Source organism: Euprymna scolopes, chromosome 40, assembly GCF_053919585.1.
Source record: "Euprymna scolopes isolate OS-2025 chromosome 40, ASM5391958v1, whole genome shotgun sequence".
NCBI classification, from domain to species: domain Eukaryota; kingdom Metazoa; phylum Mollusca; class Cephalopoda; order Sepiida; family Sepiolidae; genus Euprymna; species Euprymna scolopes.
Genome location: NC_136521.1, coordinates 34051103 through 34069763, shown reverse-complemented (window position 1 = coordinate 34069763; position 18661 = coordinate 34051103). Strand labels below are relative to the sequence as shown.

At 30.0% G+C, this 18661-nt stretch overlaps 1 protein-coding gene and 1 pseudogene across 2 annotated transcripts in view; both read right to left on the bottom strand.

Annotated features, from left to right (window-relative positions):
- The window catches only part of LOC145265480 (uncharacterized), a 676373-nt gene that overhangs the window by 158324 nt on the left and 499388 nt on the right, over positions 1-18661 (bottom strand). The window lies entirely within an intron of this gene.
- Positions 9870-9996, bottom strand: LOC145265883 (U2 spliceosomal RNA; annotated as a pseudogene).

Here is an 18661-nt window from a genome sequence, read left to right as displayed (position 1 = left end):
TTTTTGCGCTAATTATTCAATGAAAACAATACTATTTATATTATTACAAAGATGAAAAATTAATTGAAAAACTTAAAATAACATTCTTTTTATTATCTAATTGGAATTCAAATATTGAGATTATTATTTATATTAATTATTGCAGACTATTATCTTGATCTTTCTTAGTTGTTGTTTCATGACGTTTCGGCCAACAATTCTTATTGCTAACCAACCATTGAATGGCAGTAATTCCTTAGGATGCAGTTAGGAGATTCGGAGTCCCAATGCCGTCGCGGTTACCATCTGACGAAGGCCAGAGGAATAGTTGGCCGAAACGTCGTGAAACAACAACTAATAAAGATGAGAATAATAGTCCGCAATAAATAAATTAATATAAATTCTTTTTATTGTTATGGAAAAATACAACGAATAATTATGCGATAATTTTTACGAAGTTTTCAAAGAATTAAAATTATAATCAAGAAAAAACCCATTTATTTAAAGGTAAGTTTCATGAATCAATATTTTGTTTTTAAATAACAAACAATTAAAAGAAACAAAAAATGTTGATTTTTTTCTGATTTTGTTTCTGATTTCTTAATATTTGCTATCATTGGTTTATTTTATATTAAAAAAATATCTATGTTGATTTATTTTTAATAAATCAACATAAATATTTAGTTTTTTTAAAAATATGAAATAAACCAATGATAGCAAATATTTTCTGAAATGATGTTGGCTGCTACGATTTCATTTCTTTCGGCGTTTTACGTAAACTACCTAGAAAATTTCAATGATAATACGGCTCTTATTCTGCATAAATACTAAAATTTCTGTAAAAAACATATCAAAGAACACTGCCAGAAATATAAATTACTTTTGCGATAAATTTGCAAAAGATAAGCTCAGCTCTTTCGGAACCTATAAAGAAGGAACTCACACACCCACACAAAGTGACTTTTATGAAATAATAGATAGATAGATAGATAGATTGATAGATAGATATATAGATAGATAGATAGATAGATAAATAGATAAATAGATAGATAGAGATAGCGATAGAGATCATGTGGATAAGGATAAAATGGTTGAAGAAAGGAAAAAAGCGGGGCGCGGGAAAGAAAACCTCTTCATGCCATGGCATGGAAAATTTTGTAATCGCAATCCACTGTGGGCTGCCATCTTGCTTTATGAGGAGAACCTACCAACATTACAAGTAATTAAAATCTTTAAGACTTAATTTTAGTTACAGGTTACTAAATATATGTTTATATAAAATACCTTAGTCAACTTCAAAATTTTAATTATTATTATTTATGAAATAAAGGTAAAACCGAGTATTTTCAAATAAAGCGTAAAGGAGTAAAAATAAAAAATAAATTTTAAACAATAAAATATGAAAATATAAAATTTTAAACAATAAAATATGAAAATATAAAATTTTAAACAATAAAATATGAAAATATAAAAACTCTAGACGGATGAGCCGAGCAAATAATATACAAAACAATTGATGACAGTTCAAGGTTAAATAAAATTTATTTGATCACCAAATCAATAAAGAAGAACATGTGAAATATAAGGAAAACTTTTTAGACCATAATATTTCGAAGTTTAATGCTTCTCACCAGAAGAGAAGAAACGTTTATGTATATATCTATATATTAATAGATACCATGTGCGTTATTTATTTTGTGTGTCACACTTACATCTGAGTGACTGTCGTTTAATTGTTACGGACTTCCATTTCTTGTAATAAATAATTTTACCAAGAATTTTTCATAAGTTTTGGTTTCGGTTTCGATTATAGCTGAAGGAACTCAAGTTATATATATATATATATATATATATATATATATATATATATATATATATATATATATATATATATTAAGTAATGTGATTTATAATTTAAAATTTAAAAATCAAATTTTAATTAAATTAAAAATCCGTTTCATAAGAAGGAACAACAACAAAATCAATTATCTGTACGATCGTTTCGGAAAACAATGCTTTTTATTGTGGTATACATCAAGTTATGTAGAATAATTATATATAGTTTTTTGGTAAGCAAGGTCTCCTCATCAGCAAATTTTGGAGGGTTTTTATTGAATTTAAAAGACACCATAAATAAACCTAGCATTAAAAGTAAGGCAGATGAATCTGAAAAATTGAATAAAAGGTCTGGATTTAAAATTTATAAGAAAATTAATATGGGTTAGAGATAGAAATAAGTAGAGAAAAATATATATTTTTGAATTTACATAATAAATTTGCTTTAAAAATATATAGAGATATTTACCTTTTAATTTTTCTTTTTTTGAAATCAGGAACTGTGGTTAAAATAGTCATTTAGATGTTTGCTATAGCTTTTTATCTTATTGAATGATGAATTTTAAAAAGGGGGGACGCTCGTGCAATAAATTGTTTCCGTTAGCGTATTTTTGATTTAAAGACGCTACGGTTTATATATAGAGAGTATTATATTACATGTTTTAAGGGGAGATAGTTGTCATGTTTTCTTTACTTTATTTATTATTTATTTGACGGGTGTAAGGGAGGTAATTAGTCTAACTTAATTTATTAAAAAAATAATAATTGTAATCTATTTTTACTAATAAGTGATTTAAGGTGGTTTATATTTATTAAATTTAAACCAACGTTTATGACTACATGTCATAAGCTCCTGTCTTGAATTTAATAGTTTGGTTGTACTTTTTATATCTTCATATTTTAAAATTGAATTAGCTCTAGGACATTTAACTATCGAGCTTATTATATATCTAAATTACAACGAGCACTTTCTATTTCCTGTATTTTAATTAAACTAGTAATTTCACTGTTACATTAAAATACACTCAGCTCTTTAGACTATTGTTCTAATCTCCTTTAAATGATATATATATATATATATATATATATATATATACATATATATCTTCTTCTTCTCTATATAAATACAATGAACTCATTTTTTCCCGTCTGATTTTGACATTAATAGGATTAAAAATCAAGATATTTCATGCAAATATAATATGCACAAACGGCAGAACAATATCTGAGGTGTGTTATAGGCTTATTATTTCTCAAATTCCTCGATAATCTTAGATTTCTATACTTTTTCTGCTGAGAAGTCACGGCCAAAATCGGTTAAGATCAATGGAAGTGGTAAAATATTTTCTCTCTAATAAATTCCTCCTCCCCCTGCCACCACTTAACACCGTTTGGGGATCGTTCACAAGGAACAGTTGAGAAGAGAACACCGGTTTGGCTTCGTAGTTTTTTCATGTGAAGTTATTTAAAATCACTAAACTAACCTGCAGTGCTCTGTGATGTAGTGGTTAGCGTGCTGGACAATTCACATTATATTTTCACGTTCGCGCCGACCTACCGTAGTCGTTTTTTTTTTTGTTTTTTTTCCCTAAACAACTGGAATGGACTTTTCTTGGTGGCCGAACTGTTAACGTTGCAGATGTTTGTTTTTTTTCACACTTTATTTTCCTACTTTTACTCATGACTCCGGGTTTGATCCTTCCTACTTACCTACCATAACATTTTTTAAAACTCCCCCCCCCGTCCCGGAAACAAACACTCGAGAAACGCCGGGTACCCCCGCTAGTATATATATATATATATATATATATATATATATATATATATATAGTTAAACTTAAAAAACCGACATTATTTTTGCACCAACCTAACATATATTTGCACCAACTTTCTATATATTGCCACCAACCTTATATATATATATATATATATATATATATATATATATATATATATATATAGAGAGAGAGAGAGAGAGAGAGAGTTAGAAAGTGTTAGAGAGAGAGCGGGAGAGTGAGACATGTGGCACAAACTGCATTCAGCATCTATATATCTATAGTTTTATTTTTATTTTTTATTTCTAGGTTAATGCTTTTATGCCAGGAATTTTTTCTATATACAGGGTGTCCCACGCAAAAGTAACCCATGAAAATGTCGTACAGAGGAGGAAGATTTTTATTGTTTCAATTCATTTTTTGTATTACGTGTAGCGTTATAAAAGATGCTGGAAGTGCTCCCCGTTGACACCAATGCATTTCTGGGCACGTTTAACAACATTTGCAGATACTGTCTGTAGATGTTCTCTGCTGATTCTCCTGATAGTGTTGGCAATGTTCACCTTTAGTTGGTCTTGATTGTGGAGATTATTTGCATAAACATTAGTTTTTAAAGGTCCCCCCCAGATAAAAGTCACATCATCATTCATCAACGACCGGGATATATTTTAAAGATTCTAAACGTTCCTTTAACCGCAATTGTTTGTATTACTCTTGCATTGTCTTCATCGGTTATATTTGCCAGGCAGCTTTTAACATTTGCTTTTGTGAGTCTGGTTGCTCCTGTAATTTACTGGAATGATGGGAAAACCCTCGAAGATTCAAAAATGGCATTTACAATTTTCATATTAGACTGAGTAGCTCCATCCGGATTGGATCTCTAATTAACCACTCAATATATATATATATATATATATATATATATATATATATATATATATATATATATATATATATATATATATATAGTTGGTGAGGACAGGAAATTTTTATGGACACATAAAATCATAAAATTGCCATCCCATTAACGAAACGGTTGTAATGAAGAAATACACGATGAAATAAACAAAAAGTAAAAATATAAGTCTCTGAATTTCAACAAAGTTTGGCATTATATATATATATATATATATATATATATATATATATATATATATATATATATATATATATATATATATATATATATAACTATTTCATTTATTCACATAAATTTACTATACGAAAGTATAGATTTATGCGTAAACTAAATCTATATTATTTCTTAGTCAAAAAATTGAAGAGCTACGAAGACGAGAATGTTATCATTTAAACGAGCATAAGAATGTATTTTTCTACCTGGTCACCTCTCTCTCTCTCTTTCTCTCTCTCTATTTCTCTTTCTTTCTCTATCTGTCTCTCTCTCTCTCTGTATATATATATATATATATATATATATATATACATATATATAACTATTTCATTTATTCACATAAATTTACTATACGAAAGTATAGATTTATGCGTAAACTTTAAGTATTTACTTCAAAAGTGCTCAATACGTAGGTAGAGCTAGTTAGTAATTTATAAAATATATATGGCGATTAAGCTACACTGAATATTCTGCGTTTCATCCAACTATAGGATTCGTCAGGCTTATGCGCGAATTCTGTGGTTGTTTCTTGTTTTGCATGCCCATTGGCTGGTAGGAAGGGGTGCGGTGGATACTAGAAAGCTGAGTGGCCAACTAGTTAATCGTCATATATATTTTATAAATTACTACATATATATATATTAGTGTTAGGACGATTAATCGATTACTCGGAATCGGGACATTTAGGGGTATTGGAATCGGTATCGGAAAAAAAAATTTGGCTTTAAAACATCTTTTACTATTGGTAGTACAAATGAAATAATAAAAAAAATCTTTATTGATTTTAAACTACCAGTAAAACTAAAATCTATATATACTCCCATACAAATGTATTTTTACATTTGAGAAAATATCCGCACATTTAATACGTGTTTTTAAGGTAATCGGGAAAATAATAGCTTTATAGTGAAATTTTCAAACAATTTTACAGTTCATAGGTCACCTTCTCAGCTATATTCTGAAATAAAATTTTTAAGTTTTGCCCATTAAACATACGTTATAATAAATTACTGGTGTTCAAAATTATTTAGAATAAGTAAGAAACGCGAGAGACATTTTCTTCCGATTGGCTGTTGGTTATCATAGCAACCTTTTCAACATTGACGTTTTCAATGTTTTCTTCGTAAAAAAACGGTATTTTAATACTAATGAGTTACAAGTTCTAATGCATGTATTATCTTTTTTATTGTAATAAATATTATTTTTTTATATAGAAATAATTTACAAATATATATAAAGAACAGCCAAGACTTTAGGATTTTTATTGTGTTAATTAACAAATATCATATAGAGAGATTTGTTTATTTTCTTCTCTGATTATAACGCTAAATACAGATAGGGATTTTGAGTATCGTTTATCTTGGTATCTGTACCTAACGGAAGAATCGGTATCAGAACTGGTACTTGTATCGGAGGAATCGGTAATTGTATCGAAATTGGGAAGAATATATATATATAATTATTTTTTTACTATAATAATTAAATACCTACAGACACTAGTGTTTCATCCTTTCGAGAATCTTCAGTGCAGGGTGTCACGATTAACACCAGTCGAACGATTCGAACTCGGCAACACGAGAATCTCTGGCTCGATTAACAAAGACCGTATCCATTCGGCTACCATTAACCGCATGAAATAACGTTGAATTCAGACATTATAATTGTAAATCTTCTTTACGTCAGCCAGAGAGTGATCTAATCGTTATACGATGATCTATGCAGAAGAGCTAAATTGATCGACTTTAATTCAACTGAAAGTGCTCAACAATAAGAAACGAATTTCTTAAAGGGGCTGTCATAATTATTTTTTTAATATAATAATTAAATACCTACAGACACTAGTGTTTCATTCTTTCGAGAATCGGCAACACGAGACATCTCTGGCTCGATTAACAAAGACCGTATCCATTCGGCTATATATATATATATATATATATATATATATATATATATATATATATATATATATATATATATATATGGTGACCCCCCGCCCAAAAAAATGTGATATATCCATTATTTATTCGCCGATTGCCCTTATTTTACAGGACATTGCAGAATCAACGACCGTGAGTACACCAAGACCCCAGTGGTAGCTGGGACAAAGAATACACTGTGTTAAATTTCGTTCGGACAAAAAATTAAGAAACGGGGCCCTAATTAGAGTTTGGGTCCGTTTTTTTTTGGGTCACCCTGTATACTGGCTGTATACACCTGGCGTTGCCAGGTTAAAACATATTGGCGGACTAAGGGTTTCGTCATATACTAGTGAAGATAGACCGAATATCCAAACTTTTTTGAAGGGGGTTACATGTTGGATTTATGGAAGCATAAAATATATCAATTTTAGTTTATGAAAATTAAACAGGAAATAACTTAAAAGGGAAATAACTCTCACAGCTTAAATAAATAAACTGTTTTTAAAGGCAGCTGATGTAGGCTAATAATAATAATTGAAAATGAATGAAAATTAAATTAAAAATAAATTAAATTAGTCAACTTTAATTAATATTTTTAAATAGAAAAATGAATACAATTCTATTACAACGAACACTTAATAACATTGAGCTAATTATTAAAATAGCTTTTCTTTAATGTCATATGCAAACGAGGTTACTCCTGGAATGTAGATTTCTTTTGAGTACATAGTATGGATAGAAATCTTATCTAAAATGAAATAAACAAAATAGAACAATTAAACAAGTCTATTATTGATAACATTGGGATAAAATTAATTAGGCTTTCTTTTAATGTAATACGCAAATGAGGTTACATCTTGAACAAAGGCTTCCTTTTAATAAATAGTATATGTAGAAATCATGCTGGAATGAAAGTGTGCAAGCGTCTGTTTTCGGTATGAAAATTAATTTGTGAAACAGGGTACCTTTTTTACATATTAATTAAATTGTGAACAAACAAACAAACAAACAGTAATATGACTTTATAATAATCTCTCTCTCTCTCTCTTTCTTTCTCCCTCTCTATATATATACATATATATATATAACTACTTCATTTAATCATATAAATTAATATACGTAAGTATAAATTTATGCATAAACTTTAAGTACTTCAACAGTGCTGATTACGTAGGTAGACTTAGGTAGTAAGTTATAAATAAGCCTAATCGCCATATATTCTATATATATATATATATATATATATATATATATATATATATATATATATAAATATGTGAATAAAAAGGAAAAACCTAAAAGAGTAAAAACAAAAATAAAATCAACGTTTCGTCCCTATTTCAGGGGACATCATCAGGATTTGTAGGCGAGGATGTACAGGAAGACTGTCATATATCACATGCGAAAGAGGAGAAGTTCAGTTCTCTTTCTGTTCTGGAGAGAAAAAATGTCATTTATTCACATAACGTCTAAAGCATCGTTTATATCTTGCTTTATTTTATGCATATATATATATATATATATATATATATATATATATATATATATATATATATATATATATATATGTGTGTGTGTGTGTGTGTGTGTGTGTGTGTTTTAGGAGTATTTTTCTGAGATACACATATTGGCATAAATAACGAAATAATATCAGACGATATTTAAATAACCAATTTTCATTTCTCTTGCAAGTTATCTCCCTTGTTGAACAAAAGCTGACATGAAAAGACACGAGGAATGCCACGCGATTTCGTAATCGCAAAAGACGCCATTTTCGTTTCACAGCTAGCCACTTGTGCGGGGGCTTATCGGTTAGCTTAGCTTGGCATCGTTTCGAAGTAACGGTGGAGTAACGTGAGAGGAGAAGATGATGCCGACTGTTGGCATGGATACCAAGAAAAAGTGTCAGATTGGCTTAATTTGTTCTGAATCATAAACGACTTAATGGTTTGACGCGCACGAGATCTCCCAAGATCAACCATTTCAGTTTTTAGCAAAAGTTTGCTGACATTGCTCTACTCGTTCATGAATAGCTTTGCATCTGACCCCCGTTTAAAAATGTACAAAGTATAAACTTGTTTTATCATCATAACTACAAATAGTTTGTATCATTTCTATTATCTATAATATAAAGCTGAACGTCTGTGTGTGTGTGTGTGGTCACGAATAGACTCCTATATGGTTGACTATTTTTAAAAACTGATTACATATAATGATAGAAGTCGTATCGAGGATCAGGAATGGGTATGTTTGATCTGCAAGAACGGTGGTCCATAAAAATTATGGGGTCTACGTTCGCGTCTGGCCCCCAAAGTATGGAAATAAAAAATGAAAAAAAAAAAAAATGAAAAAAAAGAAGGGTTTTTGATATAGATGTACATAAGAACACTTTGATAAGTATGTTTTAACTTAAATAGGGATGGTATAATAAAATTGTGGGACCTGCATTCGCGTCTGTACTCCATGGAAATATGGCACAAACTTTAACAAAAACTTTTCATCTCTATTTGCATAAGTATACTTTGACAATTATATATATATATATATATATATATATATATATATATATATATATATATATATATATATATATATGCGAATAGGCGTGGTTCAGAAGCTAAATAATGCGGGTGGAGAGTTGTATGTTTTGGTTTCGATTCTGGCTGATGACAAATCATATATATATTTATGTTATGTATATATGTTATTTATTGATTTGTTGTTGTTAAATCCCGGTATATCCAAACACACACACACACACACACACACACACACACACACACACACACACACACACACACATATATATATATAACAAACATATATATATGTATATATATATAAAACATATATATATATATATAGATAGATATATAACAAACATATATATATGTTTGTTATATATATATATATATATATATATATATATATTGCTATATATATATGTTTAACAAACATATATATATATATGTTTGTTATATATATATATATATATTGCTATATATATATGTTTGTTATATATGTATGTTTGCTATGTATATATGTTTGCTATATATATGACTTAAATAAATAAAAAGTAAATGACTTAGAATGACTTTAATGAACTTAAGGATGAATTGAATGACCTTTAGAGTGATTTGAATGCTTAAAAAATAGGTAGAATCCTTTAAAAACAACTTGAATGATCTGGAGAATGACATAAATGGCTTTGACACTGACTGGTTGTAAAGAGCGTGTTCATGTTACATTAAATTAATACAGAAAAGTGATCCCCCACTTTATATCACAATAAGTACAGCATGTAGTAAGAACAGATACTACACTTATATCTTGGCCAAAAGGCCAAGAAAAGGGTATTTATTTGCTCCCTCACCGAGCAAATTAGGCCCAAGGCCGATTTTTAATGTGAGGAGTGAAGGGGAAATGGGGACCAACTCCCCGGTGAGCAGGTGAGCTGGATAGTGACAATTGGTATGAAGGGTTTCCCCTACATTGACCAAGGTCTTATATGTGGAGTTTTCCCCACATATGGTCTTTGTTTGCAGTATCTGCCGGAACAGATACTACACTTTGATCTTGGCCAAAAGGTAGAAGAAGAGGGCATTTATTTGCCCCCCCCCCCATCGAGCAAATTAGGCACAAGGCCGATTTTTAATGTGAGAAGTGAAGGGGAAATGGGGACCAACTCCCCGGGGAGTAGGGGGGCTGGATAGTGACAATTGGTATGAAGGGTTGCTCCTACATAGACCAAGGTCTTATATGTGGGGCTGCCCCCACATATGGTCCTTGCTTGCAGTATCTGCCGGACAGATTCTACACTTTGAGGTATTTATTTGCTCCCCCACTGAGCAAATTAGGCACAAGGCCGATTTTTAATGTGAGGAGTGAAGGGGAAATAGGGACCGGCTCCCCGGGGAGTAGGGGAGCTGGATAGTGAAAATTGGTATGAAGGGTGGGTTGCCCCTACATTGACCAAGGTCTTATATGTGGGGTTGCCCCCACATATGGTCTTTGCTTGCAGTATCTGCCGGAACAGATACTACACTTTGATCTTGACCCAAAAGACCAGGTGTTTATTTGCTACCTCACCGAGCAAATTAGGCACAAGGCCGATTTTTAATGTGAGGAGTGAAGAGGAAATGGGGACAAACTCCCCGGGGAGTAGGGGAGCTAGATAGTGGCAATTGGTATGAAGGGTTTCCCCTACATTGACCAAGGTCTTATATGTGGGATTGCCCCCACATATGGTCTGTGCTTGCAGTATCTTCCGGAACAAATACTACACTTTGATCTTGGCCAAAAGGCGAAGAAGTGGGTATTTATTTGCTTCCCCACCGAGTAAATTAGGCACGAGGCCGATTTTTAAAGTGAGGAGTGAAGAGGAAATGGGGACCAGCTCCCCGTGGAGTAGGTGAGCTAGATAGTGACAATTGGTATGAAGGTTGCCTTACATTGACCAAGGTCTTATATGTGGGGCTGTCCCCACATATGGTTTTTGCTTGCAGTATCTGCCGACACTTTGATCTTGGCTAAAAGGCCAAGAAAAGCTTAAAAAGCTAAGAACCACATCTATTAACGACAGACCTTTTATCTTGACCAAAAAGCCCAAGCACAAAAGTGTTACGGACAGACCGACTGACCGACCGACCTACGGACGTACCGACCGACCGACGGAGTGACTTATAGAGTCGCTTGCACGCAACTAAAAACTGATTAAACTATATTCCGCGGAATTTTAAAGAATTAAACATTCTTCTCTTCAAAGGAAATTAGCAAATTGATACATATTGCAAAACTAAATATTTACTGGTTTTAGCTTTGTATGAAATTTCATTCTATGACGGTGGTCATAAAATGTAAAAAAAAATATTTGTAAACTGCTCATATATATATATATATATATATATATATATATATATATATATATATATATATATACACACACATATATATATATATATATATATATATATATATATATACATACACATATAGGTGTGTGTGTTTGTATCTATCTATCTATATATATATATATATATATACTCATGAGCAAAAATATATATATATATATACATATATATATATATATATATATATATATATATATATATCTTCCTCGTATCTGATTGGTTATTGGAATTATATATATATATATATATATATATATATATATATATATATATACTCATGAGCAAAAAAAAAAAAAAAAAAAAAAAATTGGCCAAGAGTGAAAGAAGGAAGAAATTGATTTTTCAATATTTTTCCATGAATTTTTGTTAATTTTAACTGAAAATATTTGTAAACTGCTCATATATATATATATATATATATATATATATATATATATATATATATATATATATATATATATATATATATATATACATATATATATATATATATATATATATGAGCAGTTTACAAATATTTTATATATTCATATATATATATATACATATATATATATATATATATATATATATATATATATATATATATATATATATATATATATATACTCATGAGCAAAAAAAAAAAAAAAAAAAAAATGGGCCAAGAGTGAAAGAAGGAAGAAATCGATTTTTCAATATTTTTCCATGAATTTTTGTTAATTTTAACTGAAAATTTCTATTTTCAGATCATTATTATTATAGCATAAGTGAAAAATTAATCCTAAAAAATGATAAGACCGCATCTTGTCAAGGATATAAAAAACCGAATTGCAGGATTGAGGCAGTCTAAAATGACTTACAAGCAGATTTTTGATATTTTAAGAAAAGAAAATGTGAAAACATGTTTTTCTGCAGGGAAGCGAATTGGTCAAAGGTTTTAAGTCGAACGCTTGGTAAAAGGGAAATCTGAATCTGGTCGCCCTAGAGCATCCACTTTGAAGAACTACCACAGGCTTAAATTAACAGTTTTGTAGGATCGAAAGAAAACTTATGTTGACCATAGCAAAAAATTCAAAACAGGGGCTGGGAATTCTCTTTCTAGATATACAATATCTAGACGAATGAAAGAAATGGGATTTTCCTCTAAAAGGTGTGCAAAGAAGCCATTTTTTTTATCTAAGAAGAACATCAATGATAGAAAGAGATTTTTCTCATGTTATGGCAAGAAAGATACAGACTGATTCAGGAATATTTTCTGGTCAGATGAATCAAGATTTTGCTTGTTAGTGATGCTCCCGATGCTTCCGAACGGTGCAATCGAAGCACTGGAGAAAGATTTTCGCCAAGTTGCATAAAACGACAGTTAAAAACGGGAATGGAGGGATAATGGTATGGGAAACTTTTACTGCAGCAGGAGTTGGGGAACTTATCAGATGTGAAAAGTCAATCAATGCAAATGGATACACTCAAATATTAGAAACAGAACTGTTACTAACTATTTAGAAGCTGGGAATATCCCAGAACATTATTTCTCAACATGATAATGCCTCTGCACACACTGCTAAAATCACAGAAAAATGGTTTTCTGATAAATCAATTGATGTGATATTTTGGCCAGGTCAACAAACCTAATCGAGAATATTTGGTTCATAATATCTCGTGCGTTGGCCGGAAGAACTTTTTGAACAATGTGGGAAGCCGTGCAAAGCGAATAGAATAGCATCTCCTCTTCACAGTGTTTTACTTTGGTTGAGAGTATGTATAAAAGGATTTATCGTTTAAAGAAATCAAAAGGGAATGCGAGTCCATCCTAAGCATAAATGTCTTGTTCTGTATTATTTGTCTCGTTTAAGTTTCCTTATTCAATTGTTCTTTGTTCAATATAGCTTTTAGTGCAATAAAATGTATATTTGTTTGCCCCATTTTTTTTCTCACGTATATATATATATATATATATATATATATATATATATATATATATATATATATATATAATTCCTTACTATCACATAGATCACTTTAGTTCTCCCATTCCCTCCCCAAAGAGTCTCAATATTTTATCTGTCATTGCACAATTATTTCGTTCTTAATGTAACTATCGCTAGACGCAGCATCCCTATTATATTTCCTAGTATCGTCTCTCTCTCTTTCCGATGGGAAGCATTAGGCTTCGAAATACCATGGTATAGACAGTTTTACTTATCCTACACCTATAATTAATGTATCATACTTATTGAATAAGTGAATAAATTTATATACATTATTATGTATTTTTATATTGTTGTTTTCTGATTTTACTGATACTGTATTTATACTGTATATAAGTTTTAAAACAATTTCTTGAGCTTTGCATTATCCCGGTTTTCTCTTGAAGAATCGATCTTATTCTTATAACTCCCCCACCTATATATATATATATATATATATATATATATATATATATATATATATATATATATATATATAATTCCTTAATTGGATGAGCATTATATATCAATTTATTTTTATTTCGGACTATTATTCTCATCTTTATTAGTTGTTGTTTTTTTGATCTTTTATTGGTTTTTGTTTATTCACAACGTTTCGGCCAACTATTCCTCTGGCCTTCGTCAGGTGGTAACCGCACTGGATAGGAACTTCGAATCTCTTAACTGCATTCTCTTATATTCAATTCATTTTTGAGATGAGCATTATATATTAATTTAATAATAATAGTCCGAAATAAAAATAAATTAATATATATATATATATATATATATATATATATATATATATATATATATATATATATATATATATATATATATATATATATATAGCTTAATGCGTAAGAGGAAAAGAGAGAATTCAATTCTACAAGAGGAGACTTATCTGGATAATGCCAAGCTCAACAATTATCATTGGAGCTTATACAATAGAACAAAAGGAGTATGAAATTAAGTCACAAAACTTTATATTGGTGGATATAGATTGGTTTATTTATTGAATAATGGAATACAAGCAAAATTTGGGGGATAGAGGGGACTCTTAATGCCAAGGCATTTCGAAGCCTTATGCTTCTCATCAGAAGAGTAGAGAAGGTGCTAGGTAGCATGGTGGAGATACGGCGCCTAGCGTAGTGTTCATTAGGAGCGAAAAAGACTAAGTGAAATTATAGAATGTTGGAGAAAGCTTTATTGAATTCTAAATAAATGAGAAGCTTGTTATATATATATATTTACATAGTGTTGAGTTTATTTTTAAATTTAAGGGGTATATGTTTTAGGGTTAAATTGGGGGTATACTGTGGCTGCGTGGTAATTCTATATTAACGGTTTGTGGGGTGTCTATTATCTATGGAGTGGTATTTTTGACAGGTGCAACCGATACGGCAAGTATATATAATTTCAAATATACTATAATGAACTATAAAAATATTTGAAAAGTGTTCAATACATATGTAGAGCTTTTATGAGTAAAATTTTATAATCGTCAGAAAAACCCTACACGAATTAATCTATGTTTTGACAGTTTTAGTCGTCTTGTTATGGATTGTTGAAGATTAAATTAATTAGATGAACCTTTAACTAGCGGGATATGTGGAAATTCCACAGTGAACTCATTCATATGTAATATGTTGATGTTTGGATTCTGTAGATGTTCAGCGTAAATGAAGACGATCTGACATTATTGCAGCTCTTTTATTAAAACCGCAAAAGTATTTATCTAAACTAGCAGGGACGCCCGGTCTTAAAGTACGCTTAAATATGATATTTTAATACTTGCGGATTTCATAAATATTATTATAGAGTTAATGTTTTATTGATTTTTATATATTATAAAGTTTCCATTTCAAAAATAATAAAAATATATTCATATAACTTGGGTGCATTAACTTGAATCGAAAGCGAAACCGAAACTAGTCAACTAAGTCTTCAGTTACATTGTTTCGATTCCATGTTAGTTTCGTATCTGGAATCTACTTTATTAATTTAAAGAACTATCGGCTAACTTATTTGTGTAATTTCCAAAAACGATTTTTGTTTAAAAATTTATTCCACAAGATTTTTTTTTTTAACATTACTCTATATTCAGTGCAGTCTCATTCTTTATTTAAAATTAAGGATCTAAATTTATTTTAAAATTTTCGTTCCTACCTCTAAAGATTTACGATTACCGGATATTTTAGACGTTGAATGGGAGGTAACCCTGTACGTCCGATATATATATATATATATATATATATATATATATATATATATATATATATATATAATGTGAGTTCCTTCAGCTATAATTGAAACCGAAACCAAAACTTGCGTAGAATTCTTGGTAAAATTATTTATTACAAGAAATGGTAGTCCATAACCATTAAACGACAGTCACTCGGATGTAAGCGTGACACACAAAATAAATACATAACACACACGTTATCCTATTAATATATAGATAGTCTTTTCTGATGTTCGTATTATTTCGCTGTTAGAATCTCTCGGAATTGTCACCTCCTACACTGATGACCGCGTAAGAATGAAACACTAGTGTCTGTAGGTAATGGGTATGAAAGGATAATTATTTTTTAATTATATATATATATATATATATATATATATATATATATATATATATATATATATATATATATAACTAGCGATGTGCGTTACTTATTTCAAAATCCTAACACTAAATCAATATAGAAAAATACTAATAGTTGATATTTCTCTCGGACAGCTGCAAGCAGATATTTACAAACCTTGTTATGCCATGCAATTAATAATGTATTGGACACGAAATACATTCATTGCGCAGCGGATGTGACGTCCATTGCGCAAGAACGGAAGTATGGGTCTATCACGTGATCACCTCATCAAATTAAGGACTGCATGAATGTTTTATGTGATTAGCTTTAAAACAAACACCTATGCACACACACGCATACACATGTATATGCGTGTGTGTATTAAGCGTAAAAGCTCAACGAATGTTAACATTTAACATAAAAGCATGTAAAAAAGTAAAAAAAAAAGATATTTTTAATGACAATGATCATGTCTGTATTTATATTTTACTTGCCAAATTAGGAAAAAAAAAGCAATGTGACTCATAACAATTGTTTCGCGCACAAACGGACAATTAGTAAGAAACATATAATTACTATGATCTTTCACTGGTGCAGTTTTCTCTCATGTTCGCTATATAACTTTAGAAGCAAAGCAACAAGATAAAACTAATGAAAACATTTGTCATGCATTTCCACAGAAAACTGTTCCCAAAAGAAACCATAAGAACCTTTCATAGAAACTTAAACTAAATTAATACATATATTAATTAAACTAGCGCTTAAATATGATATTTAATTTGTCCAGATTTCGTATATATTATTATTAGGACTATGACAAGAGAATATTCTTATCATTGTTTTGACTCTCGAATATATATCCGACACAGTTAGACACAGGTAATCAATTTAGAACCACACTATTTAAAAAACATATAGGATATTAACTGGTGTATACTCGAGAGTCAAAAAACTTAAAAGAATAACCCTAATTATTATAGAGTCGTGATTTCAAAAGTAAAAAAAAAGTATTCAGGTCCCATCAGCTAGAATCGAAATCGAAGCAAAGCTGGTGACGTTACCACTGTCCCAACTAATATAAACTGACTAAAAATTAAAAATAAACTAAGATGAATGCAAAAAATGTTTAACGATTTTTTTGTCTCCTCAAAAATAATTTTTACCGGCTAAAGACCCATATGAAAACGGCCCGTAAAAAGTCCAATCATTTTAGACATCTTGCTCCTCTCTTTTAGTTTCGGTGGACATAGAGTTTAAAATTATGAAGACGGTCATATAGCCGTGTGTGTGTATATATATATATATATATATATATATATATATATATATATATATATATATATCTGGCTATTACTTACTAATTTTTAATTTTTTATGTATTGATAATCATTTCTATGAATGTTTAAGTATATGTGTAATCTTCTATACTCCTATAAATTTTGGGTTTATTTGTGTATTGATATTCATATTAAACCCCCCTTTTTTTCTATTTATTTAAAAAGAAAACGCAACTTTATTATATATGGATCGTTGAATTGCATTTATCTGCAAAAGATCTGGCTAATTTGCATATTCTTTTAAACATTCATTTTAATTAATTCCCTGTTAATTTTTCTGATGGGATGATCATATTTAGTAAACTATTACGTGTAATTATATTCATGCAAGTATTCTACATTGCGTAATATTTGCGTAAAAAGGTTATAGTAAACACAAATTTCTTTCTATATATATTTATGTATGCGTATATATTTTTGTTTTTAAAATTTTGCCTAACAAACTCCTCTGTCAGTTTTTGGTGTACAGACATAAAACTTCATATATAGGATATTTGACCTCATGTAAAACTTTATATTTTAGTTTTAGCCGTGGAAAATCGGGGAAAAAGCGTGAAAATTAAAAAAAATGAAATTTACCAGGTGAAAGTCGAACGACGACATTACAAATATGCATGCGTGCTGTAGTAGCTATTGGTTAATGTTTTTATGTTTAGTCTTGTAGTAAACATGTCTTCATAGTACAGTCATTAACGTCAAAAGAAAAAGTAAATCGTAAACTAAACGTTTTGGTTTCGATTCTCGGTGGTGGCGCACGAGTCATTTTCTGTTTAAATCATTAATATATATATATATATATATATATATATATATATATATATATATATATATATATATATACTAGCATTTTGGCCCGGCGTTGCCCGGGTGTTTGGATGTGTCTGTTGAACAACAAAAAAAAAATGTGGAAGTAGGAAGGCAGGCTCGAACCCGTACCGCGAAGGAGGAAAAGAACGGGGTAAAAACCTAACGTCTATGCTGCTATGACCACCGCCAAACCGGAGGTGACATTTTTAAAAATTAAGGCGAGACAATCTGAAGGAGAGGATAAATTTAAAAAATATCGGCAAAAAAAGTGACCCCCCCTGTAGAAAAGTGCCTAGTTGAAGGGGAAGATATTAATGTTTTTAGCCGATTTTTCGATATTTGTCGCATGAAAGGTCGAACTACAAAACGATACTGATCTTGGTAAAATCCGTAGCCTCTATTGAAAGTAATTTGGAAGAGACCGCA